This window comes from Conger conger, chromosome 1 (assembly GCF_963514075.1).
Source record: "Conger conger chromosome 1, fConCon1.1, whole genome shotgun sequence".
Classification (NCBI taxonomy): Eukaryota; Metazoa; Chordata; class Actinopteri; order Anguilliformes; family Congridae; genus Conger; species Conger conger.
The window spans coordinates 54,453,086-54,469,992 of record NC_083760.1 but is presented as its reverse complement, the minus strand read 5'-3'; the positions used below and the strand labels follow the sequence as shown (position 1 = coordinate 54,469,992).

The following is a 16,907-nucleotide window of genomic DNA, read 5'->3' as shown; positions in this document are numbered from 1 at the left end:
CATCTATGGCACCAAGTCTTCATTTCATGATGCGGTATTGTAAAATTGGGAAATCAATTTATGTTGAAGAAAAATAGGTCAGCTCAATTTTTTTTTAAACCTGGGGGGAGCTAAAGCATGCACTGGATGCACAGATTAAAAATAATAAATTGAATCGACCACATGCAAGAGTGGTGTATGAAAAGCAGAATGAGAAGAAAGGGCCTCGTCTTACTCTTTAATTGTTTTTGTTTATTTACGTTTTTGGTTTTCTTTTTATATAGGGCAATGGGGTGTGTGTATGTGTTTGTGTGGGTGTGCATGGGAGAAAGGATCCCCTCTTACTTGCTGATACTCAGCGCACCACACACATGACTGTTCTACCTACCCTCATGCGATCATGGAAACCATGGTTTCCCCCAGGTATTACCGGAGATGCTGCGCATCCCCTGAATTTATGAGGCTCTGCAAACATCGGAGAAAAACCAATAAAACCTCAGACTCAGATCACCGTGGAAGGGGAAAAACGCGGTGCCTCTATTTAACAAAGCTGGAATTGTGTGGACACGTTTTCACCAGGTCAGGTGTAGGCTCTACCATGTGAATCCCACGGCTTGCCACTTCACCCTGCAGCTGCTTACCCTCTGAGGCACTTGCCTCTTTTTCCTGACTTAAACCCTGGGAACCAAACCTCTTAGTCGGACCATGTTGCACCACCATCCGCAGAACCATCCACCAAGAAACCAAGCTAGGATTCAGTCACAGCCTCTCCTGCTTCAACCTGAGAGGTACAGCACTGCAAAGAAGAGAAGTTGAGAGCTTGGTAATACATGGATTCTATCATGGCACCAGAGGATGATGGGAAGGGGGCAACAGCGAGGAAAGCCTCTTGGGATGAACTATAAGCAAGGGATGTCACTGGGAAACAGAAGGGGTACCACATGGACCTGGATGTGAAGCCACATTAAGAGAGAGATGGGAATATATAAATATCTCCGTCCTGAGGGAGTATAACCAGACTGCATTTACCAATGCATGATGGGAGTACAAATCTGCACTCCAGCAGACAGGCTTATACCCAACTCTTACGCAGTTAAGTTCTAAATTGTGAACTGCTCTGAGCTGCCTTCCTGGTTTGCTATTTGCAACAGTGTTATGCCTTCAGGCTAAACCCAGAGTGAGTGCTCCAAGGAGCAGATGCAGTGCAACAATACAACTAGCACTGTCCTCAGAAAATACCCAGCTGGGTATTACTGGCGCTCAGCCATGCTAACCTCATCAGTGCAACACAGCTGGAAAAAAACCCTCCAAATGGCAGCGGAGCACTAACAGGGAAGCATCCATACATCAGGCAACTTAATATTTGCTATCTTAGCAACCAGGAGGACGTTTAGTGTTCATCTAGTTGTTTGAGCATACTTGGAAGAACCAAGTTTTGACTTTAGCGATTTTTAACTTTTTTGCAAAAGTCCACCAATTAAGCAAATTAAGATACTTGGCTGATACCGTCCCCCAACCATTCATGTCTACTTTCAAATATGTTCTTCTAAATGCTGTAACCTGCAAACGGACTGTATTTTCCACTGACAGAAGGTCCCACTCTGCTAGCTGTGGATGATGGACAGAGAACCTTCAGTGTGTGCCAACCCCCCCGACGCCCCCTCAACCCAACCGTGGTCTGCACACTGCCGTCTTTCTTATACGGAGCAGACCCACCCCCCTCCTGACCTCCGACACAGTTTTAGACATTTTAGCCCAAAGCCCCAGAGAGATGCTGACTGATTCATTCATTCACAATTCCCATAATTCTCATACTATGTCCTCTCATTGCCTCTAGTAGTCAGTCTGGGGCCCTACAAGTTTAGTGCACAAGGGGGAGTTGCACGGCAATACCTGTAGCAAGAAATTCTGCCTCACAATGAAGCATCTTGTCTTAAAAACTGATGACAAGGGTTCATCTGTGTATGCGTGAATATATTGTATGTATGCATATATACATAGGCATACACTCACACAATACTGCAAGTCCATAAGAATGTATTAGGCTAAATACGCGAAAGCATCATACATGCAATATGTGAATTCCCACTACATTCTGCTGACAGTACTTTCTGAGATGCATGTTTGTGCTAATGTATAATGACTTTGCAGGGACGGTTAGAATCATGTGCAGCAGGTCAGTTTTTCATCCTGTCACTTCGGTCCTTGTGACCTCAAACATATGTGTCCTTTCCCTCACAACCTCAGTCGCACCAACCCCCCCAGTCTTTCATCGAACCTCTGATTTACTAACAGCAGGGTCATCACCAGTTTGACACACAATGGCCGCTGTTGAGCAAAATCTGCCAAATGCAAAGAATTTGTGACCCCCCCCCCCCCTCGCCCCCCATCCCCCCATGATTCACATTGTTTCCTGAGCACATTCATCACAGGAGTGCAATTACATCATCTCAGCTGTCCATGCAGCTATGCCTTCCTTTCCCCCCTTCCTTTTTTCATACACAGTATAAGTCTGTATTGTCCAGTATGTTTTCCTTTTAAGGTGAGAAAATCCAAGGTTGAAAATCCCTTTACTGATTTTTCGCAAGGGGTGAGTTAAAAAAATTTTATAATACAAACTCAAAGCTCAGAGTCCACTATACAGCCAACTCACTAGGAATATGCAAAGCACAAGTCCCAAATGACAATACAGGACAGTATGCATGCAAGTGTATGTGTGCACAGAACACTTTTGTTGTAAACAAGATAATGAAATCCTCAGTAAATTAAATTAACAAACCAAACAGCTTCAAATACAGTTTATAGGTCAACAGAAGTTCTGATTGTCACATTTTATACACAGCTCCAAACTGCCATAACACAAGTGACAAAACAGGACAAAACAATCAACGCAACAGTCATAACAGAGGCCAAATTAAGGGCGCACGGCAAACGGAGCAGTGGCCACACTGTCAACATGCAAATTGAAGGATGAAAGTGTGTCTCGAACCCTGTAGTGCATCTGCAGTCCAGTCAGAGTGGATTTTAACAATGTGTACCGTTCCATATAATCACAAAGAGAATATTCAAAGTAAGCAGGAAGTAGCCTGCAGACTTAGCTTTTTTAGATTCATTATTAACACGGCAGACTTGAGACAGGTTCCATGAATAGTAATGAAGTCCTTACTTCCAGGCGGTTCGGCAATAACACAGGCGAATGGCCCTCTGTAAGCATTTCACTTACCAAGGTCTACAGTTCCCTTTGGCAAAAGGTATAAACGTTAAAAAGCCATTTGAGGCTGTGGGGCAAATTCACTTTTCTTTAAAGTACCCCTGGAACACTTCCAGTTCCAGTTGCAATGACCAGGATCCAATCTAATCTACCTCATTACTTCACGACGGTAAGTGAGCAGCAGGCTTGTGTATTGAAGAAAGAAAGATGCGGAACGTTTCCTGGACATGCAGGCCTCATTTCGAGCAACCGGCTCGGTCTGCTGCTAACAGGAAATGCTGATAAACCCTGTCCAGGGCATGAGACTGGCTCCTTGAGTCACTCGCTTTCCTTGATTGTTCCATTGCACACTTGTGTCAAATGTCAAGGCAAGCTGCACTGCATTGTGTTCCCAATGGCACACGTTCGGTTGGGAGGAAGGAGGGGTGGAGTAATCTGCACACCCTTTGCAGTAAATCCAGCTCAGCTTTACTTGACTGGTATCGGGGCCAAATCCAGCAGTATTAAAATCCACTACCTCTCTAAGAATCGTGGAGGGTTAAAACAAGACAAGCCAGTGGGATCATGCGGTTAGGAGCATGCCTGGTACATAATGCATGCCTGAAGATACTACATCCCAGCATGACCAGGGCTAAGCGAGATGGCTTTAGAACCTTGAATTTACCTCCTACACTGATAATAATATAATAGTTTGGGGTATGAATTGTAATGTTTTTTGGAAGAAAAATATTAATAAAACAACATTTTTCAGTTTTTCGGAACAATTGTATTTGTATTTTTACTGTAGCTGCACTGTCAAACTACAACCTACTGTAGCTGCACTGTCAAACTACAGCCTACTGTAGCTGCGCTGTCAAACTACAACCTACTGTAGCTGCGCTGTCAAACTACAGCCTACTGTAGCTGCGCTGTCAAACTACAACCTACTGTAGCTGCGCTGTCAAACTACAACCTACCGTAGCTGCGCTGTCAAACTACAACCTACTGTAGCTGCACTGTCAAACTACAGCCTACTGTAGCTGCACTGTCAAACTACAGCCTACTGTAGCTGCACTGTCAAACTACAGCCTACTGTAGCTGCGCTGTCAAACTACAACCTACTGTAGCTGCGCTGTCAAACTACAACCTACCGTAGCTGCGCTGTCAAACTACAACCTACTGTAGCTGCACTGTCAAACTACAGCCTACTGTAGCTGCACTGTCAAACTACAGCCTACTGTAGCTGCACTGTCAAACTACAACCTACCGTAGCTGCACTGTCAAACTACAGCCTACTGTAGCTGCACTGTCAAACTACAGTCTCCTCGGGGGCCTTAAGCCACCCCAGGGGCCCCAGCTCATGAATGTCAAACAGCAGACCTCTTGCCCAGGATGAAGACCATACTTCCTAACTCCCTTATACTCAGGTCCTCACGTCCACATTTGTTTACTGGTTTTATTGCCCCAGGTTCCATGCCCCTCTGTGCAGTCCCTAGGAGACATGCTAACAGCCGGTGCTGTGATTCCTGTTGCGTGAATGGTTGGGTCAAGTCCGTCCATGTCACATCACGGCAAGGAAATTGAAGAATACCTATGCATGTTTCAGGAATGTCTTCACCCGCTCACATGATTTTACTGTTGATAAAAGATGCATATCCATCCAGTGGATGAACCACGTGACTTCACTATGCAAACAGGCACTGAACACAGACAACATGTTGTTTTGCGAAAGTGCACTCAATGAGATGAATGCTTCTGTGTTTGTAAATTCCAATTGTTTGTCAGTTAGCTGCCATGGCACAGCAGGCATTTCCTTACTTAGGCAAAAAATAACTTCAAAGAACACTGCACTCAAAACATTATTTTATGATTTACGAGTAGCAAGACACCAGGACTTTTTTCCACCGATTTCTTTCCGACTATTTTTGATACAAACAAAGTTCAGGTTGAAGATGATGGCAGAAATGATAAGATTGTTTTGAATCTGTTGTTTTTGTGCTAGCCCTAAAAAAAAACAAGTGATTGCGCTTCCTTCCAAGTATCGATCTTCAGCACTTGACATACATTTCCCAAAGCAAGGCAGGGATGACCGCACTATTTATTTTCCATTGCGCAGTGATATCTCAGGAGTTTTTTGGATAACAATGGCTGGTTAATATGAATGTCCCTGTCCGCCGTACCCAGGTGTACATCACAGGGTGCACTGGACCACACACTGCCCTCAGGCCCTTACTCATGCCATCCCTTCCTCCACTCACACACCCAAAGATGACCAGTAAACACCCACATCCATTTCCCACAAACAAAATTTTTCCAAGAGTGGAAAATCAAAAAAGCCCCATTTAAATAGAGGTGGAAGAAAAATCTAAACAAACATTACATTATTGGCATTTGGCAGACGCTCTTATCCACGTACAGTTGATGTACAGTTGATTAGACTAAGAAGGAGACAATCCACCCCAGGAGCAGTGCATGGTTAAGGGCCCAACGGCTGTGCGGATCTTATTGTGGGATTCGAAACACCAACCTTGCCTGTCCCAGTCATTTACCTTAACCACTACACTACAGGCCGCTACAGGCCGCCACAGGCCGCCCCAAACAGACAAACAGACTGTGGAACATAGTTTCTAAGGTAGTATGATTCCCCCCCCTTGTACAGACCCGGCCAGGCTAGTGATGTGGGCCTCATGGGCCGCAGTAAATGGGACGAGGCGAGCAGGTCGTCCACCGATCCGGAGCCTCGCGTGAAGCCGGCAGGGGAGAAACGAGGTAAACAACAGCTGTTTGGAGCAGCTCGGCACCGCGGCCGGGCGCCAGCCCAGGGCCGACGTGAGGCGAGCCCCGACTGCTCCATTGATCTCCGCGTCACCCCCGTTACTGCAGCCGACGGTACAGAGCAGATGGAAGAGCAGGGGAGAGGGACCAGCCAAGAACCCCAAACTCACAGACAGGGGTGAAGAATAGCCACACCACTCTAATTACAGGGCACAGGTTCGTGTTCTACACACTCACCGCTGAGAATACCGATTAGAGGGGGAGCCACCGAGACGCCGTACTGAGCCCAGACAATGCATTCTACATCCAGGTGACGAACAGGCAGGGAGGGCAGAGGACCGGCCGCTACAGGGTGGACGTTTGTCCGTCACTGTCTGGCCAGTTCCTAGTGGAGGTGCCTAGTGGAGACCCTTTTTCTTTCACATTCATCAATTGAAATATATGGGATTTGTTGCGTTAAACCATGTGCTTCGCCATGATCTACTGTATACTACCATTTAAAAAAAAAATGTGATACGAATTCCCATTCACAATGAAGGGACAGAGATGAATACAAAATAAGCCTTTTACTTAACCTTCCTTTCACGCGCTCTCTGCTATGAAACAAGCAGTGCTCCCGCTACAAAGACCTCATTCATGGATGTGAACTGCGCTGTGGCAAGCTCCTTTTTTTATGGCCCCAAGCTAAATTTGGACTGACTGAGATCACCTCTGCTTAATTACATAATGAAAATGTACAACTGCAAGAGAAAATCATATCCTCTTTAAAGAAAATGTATACCCCCACGATTTGAATGTAGTTAGCCACTTTAAGGGCAAATGCCATGTAATCAAACACCACTTTAGGTTTTATGGACCATATGCTCACAAAGATCCACTTTATGCTCATAAAGGCTGAAAATACACAAAACAGCAAACTGCTGCATGAAGAACACTGAAGCATGTTTCTACATATTTCTTTTTAAGCATTTTACCCAATTTTACAGCAAGCTCAAAATCACCTAATAAAGATGGCATGACTTAATATAGGTTGCTCACCTCATTTGTGCACAGCATGAAAGTAATACAACACAAAGACAGCAAACCAGCAATCACATAAATAGTGATATACACTCAGTAAGCACTTTATTATGTATTTATTAGACCTATTGTTTAGACTTATTAAGTCTTCTGCTGCTGTAGCCTATCCACTTAGAGGTTTAATGTGTTGTGTGTTCAGAGATGCTCTTCTGCATACCACGGTTGTAATGAGTGGTTATTTGCGTTACTGTCACCTTCCTGTCAGCTTTGACCAGTCGGCCATTCTCCTCAGACTTCTCTCATTAACAAGGCTTTTCTGCCCGCAGAACTGCTGCTCACTGGATGTTTCTTGTTTTTCGCACCATTCTCTGCAAACTCTAGAGACTGTTGTGCGTGAAAATCTCAGGAGATCAGCGGTTTCTGAGATACTCAAACCACCCTGTCTGGCACCAACAATCATTCCACGGTCAAAGTCACTGAGATCAAAATTTTCTCCACATTCTGATGGTTGATGTGAACATTAATTGAAGCTCCTTACCCAAATCTGCACAATGTTAAGCATTGAACTGCTGCCACACGATTGGCTGATTAGATAATCGCATGAATAAGTTCCTAATAAAGAGCTCAGTGAACGCATAGTTTACTAGTAATACAATAATAGGACATACTAGAACATTGTTGATGATACTGCAGCCAACTAAAATAACTCAAGCAACAAATTGGCAGATTAATCTACCTAAGCAAAAAAAAAAAAATTGTGTTATTCAAAAATAACATTACCTAATCATGCATCTCTAAGTGAACCTACGCCTATACCTTACTCATGGAATATGAAATGTCTTGATGACAGGTGAAAATAACATTAATCAACTGCACATGTTGTAGCAATTAAATGAGATTACATCTGCCACAGCCTAATGTTGTGCTATAGAGATGTAAACACAGAGCTGGATTTAGCATGAAAATGTGTGTCTCAACCAAACAGCACAAGGGCAGATATGTTTTCTACTAAATGAGCAATCAGACACAACTCGTAATTTTCCTATATAACATGTCCTTGTTGTGTTGGCACAGATATAACAGATTATATTAGTAGTTATGCACGCTGCTTAGTTTCAAGGAAACAAGATTGGAGTTATTCCTGCACAGAAGTTCCTCCTGCACAAAGCTTTACTTGCTGAGGTCTTTTGATTAATTACACAACCAGTTGACAAATACAGTTAATTATGGCCCTTCCCCAATTTCACATTTTCAGTTCTTGAAGATTCCCCATGTTCACGTGAAATAAAACTCTCTAGAAATAAAATATGCAGTGGAGTAACACTATCAGTACACAGAAATGCAATTCTTTATACTGATGGAAAGCCCCAGAAAACCTAACTACAAGATGTTATTAAGACCTTAAAGTTGACCTCTTGCATCCCATGTCAAATTAGTACTACTGTATCGATTTGCTTTTCAGGAACCTCTGCTTCTGTCAAAGTGGAACACAAGTATGTCTGCTCTAATTGCCAAATGCCAGTGGTTGTTACAGTGATACAAGTTTTTGCTCGTCTAATGAACCTCTTCGAATTCATCACCCCATTCCGTCACCCAGCATGGTCCCAGCTATAACTGCCATCAGCAACATAAAGAATTCATGTCTTCGTGCAATTCCTTCACACAACCACCTCTCAGGTCTCCAGCTCAGAGAAGCGTTCCCCTGCATGGATGAATTATGGATCAGCACGTAGGCTTACTGACGTCAAGGGAGAAGATGGAATCATACTGATTGCAGATGACAGGCAGCAACGAAATTTAACCGGAGGCTTTTCTGGTGGAAGGCCTCGCATCGGCTGGAGATGTGGCCGCATCTGCTGACAACTAGAGGCACAATTGGGAGCTTCAAACCACCTCCAAACGCCAAAGTTCGAGGAATCAGGGTCACTGTGAATTCAAAACTTATTGAAGGGCTGCATGCCTGAGCACATTCTAATTAACATGTAGCAATAAAAACACAGAAACACCCTTTAAAGATGTTATATATAGACTCCTTAGTCAGAGTGCGAAGTTGAACCTTTATGCTCTGATGGAGTCTGTTATTTTCTTAGAAAGCAAATACCCTCAAAAATCACATGAAAAATACCTAGTCTATTTCAGTAGCAGTGAAGCAACTTTAGTTTTTCTGGACTGGTAATTTCTCTGAAGTTTTTTGTTACTTCACCGGCGATGCGATTCCTGGCACTGAAGTTGTCACAGCGGCCTGCATATTGTTAAGGCAGCATCCAAAAACTCATGCTCGGTGACACATTAACAGCTGCTTCCTGATGAGACTGAAGTCATTTGAAACGCACCATGTAACCAGCAGACAAGTTGAGAGCCACTCAGCCTTCCCACGTCCCTCCATGCGCTCATTCCTCCACCATCTGTTTTCTCGCTCTCTCTTGCAAAATGTAAAATCCTTCCTGGTACAAAAGGAGATGCTGCAATTGCTGCTTGAACAGAGTTCTGAGGACTGTTGCCCCCCGGGGATAATTAGCGGAGGGGAATGAGAGATAAATGGCAAAACAGAACTGATGGATTTAAAATATAGAGCTGTTTTTGACTGTAGTTTTTGTTAAGATTCTAGTTAGTGATATAGCCCTTTTTGTTTGTAAAACACAAAGAATGAGGTTTTCTTTAAACAAAATGATCAAACTCATATAAATTCAATTCAAAAAAAGTAAAGGTATGGTAAATTCTAAAAGCAATGGTCTCGAACCATCTTCATGTCTGATACATTTGCGCTGTCATAATTCTGGGTGTTATTCATGTTTTTTTTTTATTTACAATGTTGTAATACAATGTTGTACAGCGGACAGCTGAACATGTGATTTAACAGTGAGTCATGATTTTTTTAAGCTCCCTGTACTTCAATAATTGCAAAGTGAATGTGCCTTCACCCTGCAGCTCTTACTTAAAAGAGTCAGGTGGTTTGTGTTGCAATTTTATAATACAGAGTGGGAGGTAAATCTGGATATGGGTACTTCAAGCCACTGCTATGGAGAATGTGAGAACTCTTGTCTTTTAAAAGGGGGTAAATATGCATGGTGCTTTATTGTATTTTCTATCAGAAAACAGACACATGATCATCAATTTACAGTCAATACATCTACCATGGTGACCTGAGTAACACTGAGTATTTTCCTTGGACTGTCCATAAATATCTCAACAAATGTGACAGGAAATGCTTGAACCGTGACCATCATGAGGTTATTTTTTGTTTCAAGAGCAAGGTTGGGGAAGTTGGCTAAATTGTACATTTCACTTAAAAACCAGTGGTTGAAATCCTGTAACTTTTATTGGCGAGTGTAGGTGTTAAAGATTACCTTCAGCAAGTCAGTTTTCCCCTCACTGTTACCTTTGAGGAGTTATAAAAATAAAATGTCTTACTATTCTATAGTCTTTCTGTGTGACAGCAGTGGGCTCTACGACTTAAAAAGGAAGTTAGACACTTCCTTTTTTTGCTTTCAGTTCCATTTCTGCCAGTGTTCAAGTCAGAATGAAAAAGAAAAATGCGGTGCATAGCATCAACTGAGGCTGCTAATCAGGCAGGGATTACAGTCCCTGGCAGATAGAGAAACCTTGTGATTGTGAAAATAAATACCATCCTGGGCTCTTGATAAGCAGTCCTGGGAATTCTTGACTGAGCGAGTGTAAAAGTCGGCGCTATGTTGCATTTACATTTATTCTGGGCTTCCTTTTTCTCTGAATAATTATCAACAGAACCAGAGAGGTGACCTGTAATTCCAGTCTTGCTGGCAATTTATTTTTAATTTTAGACAAGTGTGTTAATTGTTTTTCCCCTGTGTCTAATCGGGAATTGCAACTTAATGCAAACTTAAGTCATAGGCCCAGATTTAGTAAGGAAATAGTCACAGACTCTTAGCGCAAAAACATTTGCTATATTCTTGCTGCGGTCACAGCTACCGCCATATTAACAACTGATTTGTCTACAAAAGACTGGTCCTATTTATGCAAACAAATAAACACCCCTGTTCACAGTCTTGTGGTAGGAGACACCCATAAAAATGTTCAGAAACAATACGGCACGCTTACTCATCCAGATTACAAGGTGCTAAGAAATGGATACGGAGCAAGTAGCGAGAGGAAAATAAAGCGTACATTTACAGAAAGGTAACGGTCAACAAATCCCAAGATTACTGTCAGGTTATTATCCTGTGCATTAGGTATCCAGAGTAAACGACACATTTGCTTATAGTTTTTGGAATGTAGAATGGAATACTCCCCATGAAACTCTGGGGATGTCTATGCTTCAATACCTTCCAGCTACACACACACATACGCATACACACAATGAGCACTTTATTAGGAACACCTGTACACCTACTTATTAATGGAATTATCTAATCAGCCAATCCTGTGGCAGCACTGCTGCGAAACATAAAATCATGCAGATACGGGTCAGGAGCTTCAGTTAATGTTCACATCAACCATCAGAAAGGGGAAAAAATTTGATCTCAGAAACTGCTGATCTCCTGGGAATTTCACGCACAACAGTCTCTAGATTTAGCAAAGAACGGAGTGAAAAACCAAAAACATCCAGTGAGCAGCAGTTCTGCGGGCAGAAATGCTTTGTTAATGACAGGTCAGTGGAGAATGGCCTGACTGGTCAAAGCTGACAGGAATGTGACAGTAACGCATTACAACAGTGGTATGCTGAAGAGCATCTCTGAACACACAACATGTCAAACCTCTAAGTGGATAGGCTACAGCAGCAGAAGACTGCATAAATCTAAAAAATAAGTCTGATAAATACCTAATAAAGTGCTCACTGAGCGTATACACACTCACATTGAGGACCAATGCCAAGCTCCGTACTGACATCGAGTGAAATTAAAAACATCAATTTACAACCAACCAAGCATTTTACAGTGAAATGTGAATCAATGTGCAGTGTAGGAGAGGGACAGCTTGGGAATGGCTTCCTTCTATGGTTTGTAGAAGGGGCTGCTGCACCTAATTTTCTCTGGTCTGGGGAGCACCCTTTTCCTGGGAAGGTCGCTGCATTCGGAGCATATCTCTGGTTGAATAAATGTGCATAAATAACCTCCCCCCCGCCCCCGGCCCCTTGGAGGGGCGCCCCGGAATGCACTCTGCACAGCTGAGAAATCTATCACACTGCGGGGGTAGGGACCAGGCCAAGCTCGGCTCTGTAGAGAGACGGCTCAAGACCGTCCTTACGCCAGAGTTGAAATGTGTTTGCGGAACTGCCTTTCAAATCCAGCATCACTGAAAGGTACGTTCCTCTTCCACACCACTTCGGCTGTTAGGGCACAATCTATATGGAGCGTCAAATAATAACAGTAACTGTTTTTATTTATTTCACTTGAAGAACAAGCAAGCTAATTCTGTGAATAATCTGTGAATAATCCACTGGCAAGTAAAGTTTTCCTTTACTAGTCTCAAGATACGTTATCTTCCTTCTTGCTGAGTTTAAAATTAAAATGATTACAGCTTGATGATTGAGCTTCATTTTAAAATAATTAATCATCTTGCTTTTTGGTTTTATGTAAATCTCATTATTCTCTATGTGAGAACCTTAACCACCAGAAAACTGAGAAAATAAGTGTTTGAGGAATTTGGAGTGCTAAGAGAAGGCTGTTACTGGCCAAGCAGCTGAGTTAATCTCTCTTACTTTTATTTGCGAATCGATTTCTCATCTGTTTTTGAACAAAAATGGCATTGGAACCGTCCTGGCTCCCATCCACAATGGGATGGCCATCCTTATTGTCATCTCAAAATGCCCTGGGAAGGCTCTCATCACCAAAACACCACCATCGCACCACCCTCCGTTCAAACCAGCTGGTGGGTTAATGCAACAAAAAGCTAAAAAATTATCATTCATGAGAGTTCGTCAACAGCTCTTTCTCTACTGGTGCCACAACCGGGCCACAACAATGACAGGTGGCAAAGCAACAGAGATAATCTCTGGGCATCTTCCTTCAGTATCCACATTAATTGACTGGGAGAGTAAACTGAAGTGGCCAGGGTTGAATTCCCTCCATACAGTACAGAGAAAATGCCTCAGTGAAGTTCTGCTCTGCAATCTCGCCTCCCACGCTATGTAAACTATGTAAACAGGAGTCACATGGAGAGAGAGAATAGGAAAGATGACACAGCACCTGCATCCCAATCAGCCAGTAAATGAGTCCAGAGTCCATGTACAAAACAGGAAGGTCTTGTCATTTAGAAAAGCATGTTTAGCAATTTCCTGTACGCAAGAACTATAACCTGTAACAATCTGTGTCCAAGGCTTTTGTAATGAGACATAATTAATCCGTGCTACACTTCAAAGCGCTCAAACAAGTTTTCACATCACATAATTTAGTTTGATCCAAACAGAAACAAAATGATGCTGAAGCCAGTTGAAATGGCAGCAACTATAATTACCTCTGCTGCAGTGAATTCTCAAAATGTGAGAGTAGACTACCACCACGACTTCTTAAAAATATACTATTTTCGAGCAATCTTCTAGATTTTTACCCACTCAAGACAAGTTGCCATTTCTCCCTATGCGAGGCACTTTCTGGATGACATTCGCATTTAGATGCAGGTCGAGGTCTGCACAACCTTGAAAAGGTAAAATGCAGCCACCAACGAGCAAATTCATCCGAACGTACACGCTGCGAGAAAAGGCCACCTCTTCTGGAATACAAAAACTCGCCATACCTGTAAAGTTGATGCCACGGGGACTGCGAAATGGGGTCTCCAGTCCAGTTGTGAAGGGGCTCCAACAAGGGGAGGGGGTCGACAGATCCCACCGCTGACACCCGTCACACACACATGCTCCCTGGGAGAAAAAGAGAGGGCACGTCGGTCACTCTTCAGCAAACCTACCTTTTCTTCCTTGGGTTCCAGGAGGCATCTTTTTCTATTTTATCAGAAACATTAAAGAGTGTCCTACTGCTAATATTTTATTCATAGCAGTTCCACTTCCCCCTACTCAATATCCTTCGTTCCACAGCCTATGTACTGTACTCAGAATAATTGCTTTTAAAACAAAGTCTGATTACCTCCCCATTCAAGCACAAGAAAATCTGCTGACATGTTTGAGTTTTAGATCTGAGGGATGTGCCAATCACTGTGCTATTTACCCAGTTAATTAAAAATGAATTCACCCTTAGATTCAAAAAGACAGGCTCAAGCCCAATAGGTGAATGTCTGGAAACTGTTGTACAGACTTGCTTAGCATAGTAATTCGATTACGCTTGCTTTGGCAAAATTCTATGGGTATGCAGCATTGCATACTAGGTGTCTGGAATTGGACTACATAATTCATACAGCTACATATGACTGTCTGTTAAACATGAGTGTGAAAACTCACAACCAAGACACCCACACCAAAGTGTAACTGGCAAGAGAGTGAGCTGGATTCTTCTGTTCAGAGCATTACATTACATTACAGGCATTTGGCAGACACTCTTATCCTGAGCAACGTGGAACAAAGAGCAGAACAGAGCATTACGGAATCATTTTCTAGCACATTCAGTTTTTTAACTCATATCACCAACTCTGTCGCAACTGGGTGGAGAAATTCAAGATTCAGGGCAAACCACAAGCTGATTCACATGCTGAAATGGTCTGGGCGGAACGAACACACTGAAGGGAGATCAAGATAGTGCATCTCCTCTGTTATGAGAAAAGCTCTTCCCTTATAATAAATGCAACATCTGCAACAATAAGTGAGTAAACGCAGAATGAATCATGAATCATTTTAGTTCAGTTATGTTATTTATTCATGATCGCCATTGCCTCCTAAGGGAGAACATGGTAGTTCCACACAGAAGGGTCTGGGCGGGACTCAAACCGAAGTCGTTCTTGCTGTGAGGCAATCAGTGCTACCCACTGCACCACCGTGCCGCAAATGATCATCTACCCCATTCACCTAATCACAAACCGTACATTATAAACTTGTGGTACATGCTCTGTTCTGTGCCTGAACATGTTCGGTTACACCTCCCACGTCTTACAGCATTCACCAAAAACCACTTCCTAACGCAAAGCAGAAAAAAAAAAAAAGTCTAACAGACACCTCCCTTCTGATGCTGCGAGGAGGCAGTCTCGGGCCTCTTCTTGAACTTGCCCTTTTCCCAAGGCTCTGGGAACGTCACTGTGTACGGAGCACAAACGATACGCTGCACTTGGCAGGATCCTTTGGAAAGAAGCACCACCTTTTCCCATTCTCCGCCTGAGAAAGCACTCTGGCAGCCAAGGGGCTTTTTCTCACCGTCATCCAATGAACTCTTCCTGTCGATCCTCCAGGAGATGAGAAATGACAAAGCTTGAATCGAGGTTACAGAGAGAACACCAACCGGCAGGCCCTGCTACTTTATCAAGGGCACTGATTAGGTTTATACTCATAGGTTTTACTTCCCCCCTCAAGTACAACAATTCTCACTAAAGGGAAAAATGAGTAATAAGTCATGTAAATATATGTGTAATTTCCACCCCCAGGGAAGGAACTGAATCAAGTGCTGTTAGTAACATGAGAGAGGTGATGGTATATAGTCCAGAGGTGGGGGGTTGGTGGTTCTCTACTATGTGTGCAATCTGTGACAGTACCTGCAGTTTGAAAGCCCACCTTTGTCTGTGCATCATCTCCACGAACAAGAGTTCTGAGTGGCTCCTATTTAAGTACTGTTATTACAATATGTCACGTTCAAGTATGCTGCCTGCATCTAGCATATGAAATACAAACAATTTTCAGAAAATATTAGGCCATAACAATTATTTAAATAATTATAGCTAAGCTGCCCAATGATATCAATTTCCTTTATTGGAGGAAATGACTGGCATTTAGTGCTCCTGGAACGCTGAGGGCCAGGCTAATTGAGATGTTGCGCTGTTCAGTGATTGGCTGGGATTGCATTGTGTTTCCGAGGAGACATGACTGGCAGGTCAAGGTCCCAGCAGACATTCAGTGCTCAATCTCTTCAATTAGTCACCTGTAACTCTTTAACCACCATCACTATCATCCAAATTACCATCCGCCTTTAGTCCTAATGCCATCTCAGGTCCCCTTTGTTACATTAGGTTTCATCATATCAGAGGTTTGTTGTTTATTTGTCTGCCCTTTCCCTGAGACTTTGTTTCTGAGAACTGACAAAGCAGAGCCATGTATTTTACAGCTATAACAAATCATTTCCTATTGATACAACTACCATACTCTTATACAGATGACTACAGTGAATACATGACTACAGTGAATATATACAAATATATACAACTTCTAATGTTTTGAATTGAGGTAAGACCACTGGTGTGTAATGTGTATCCACCGGCTAGAAGTGATTCTCTATTTTTATTCCAAGGCAGCCGTGCCAACGGGACTCCTTTTCCCAGCTACCTGCTAAAGAAACACTGAAGCACTGCCGACAGGCAGACACTCAGACATCATCAATAAGAGAGGCCTTAAATCTTCATCACAGCAGGCCGCGGAAGCCCAGGGAATGACCTCAGCACATAAACACAGGCAGAATGGGGCCTCTCAATAAAGATTGATCAGTTCAATTCCAAGAGTGATTGCCTGAATCTTTGGATGGGCTCAAATTAATCATAAAAGCAACTGTACTCAACAGCTAGGCACTTTACTAGCCCTGAGAGTTGTCAGGTAGCATCTTACTATACCCTGATTGGAAAATAAACCTCTTATACCGAAATAGTACTGGTGCTTGCAGAATATGAACTGCTACATTTTTTATGCTGCCACACTCCCTCACTGAGTGGAGTCACACACATGCACACACATGCACACGCACACACAAACTCGTGCACACACACATGCACGCATATGCACACGCACAGTTGGAAAGTGCTAGCCCTGACAGCCAGTATAAAACTGACAGAATATTCGAAACAAACTTCACAACAGATGACATACAGGAAACTGACAGCATGAAAA

General features: G+C 43.0%; 1 protein-coding gene across 1 annotated transcript in view; it reads right to left on the bottom strand.

The window, feature by feature from the left end:
* galnt1 (UDP-N-acetyl-alpha-D-galactosamine:polypeptide N-acetylgalactosaminyltransferase 1) overlaps positions 1 to 16,907 on the bottom strand; it is a 180,932-nt gene that overhangs the window by 131,703 nt on the left and 32,322 nt on the right. Inside the window, exon 2 of the mRNA XM_061262141.1 lies at positions 13,676 to 13,796. The gene's annotated coding sequence lies outside the window, so the exon portion shown is untranslated. The remainder of the gene's footprint in view (positions 1 to 13,675; positions 13,797 to 16,907) is intronic.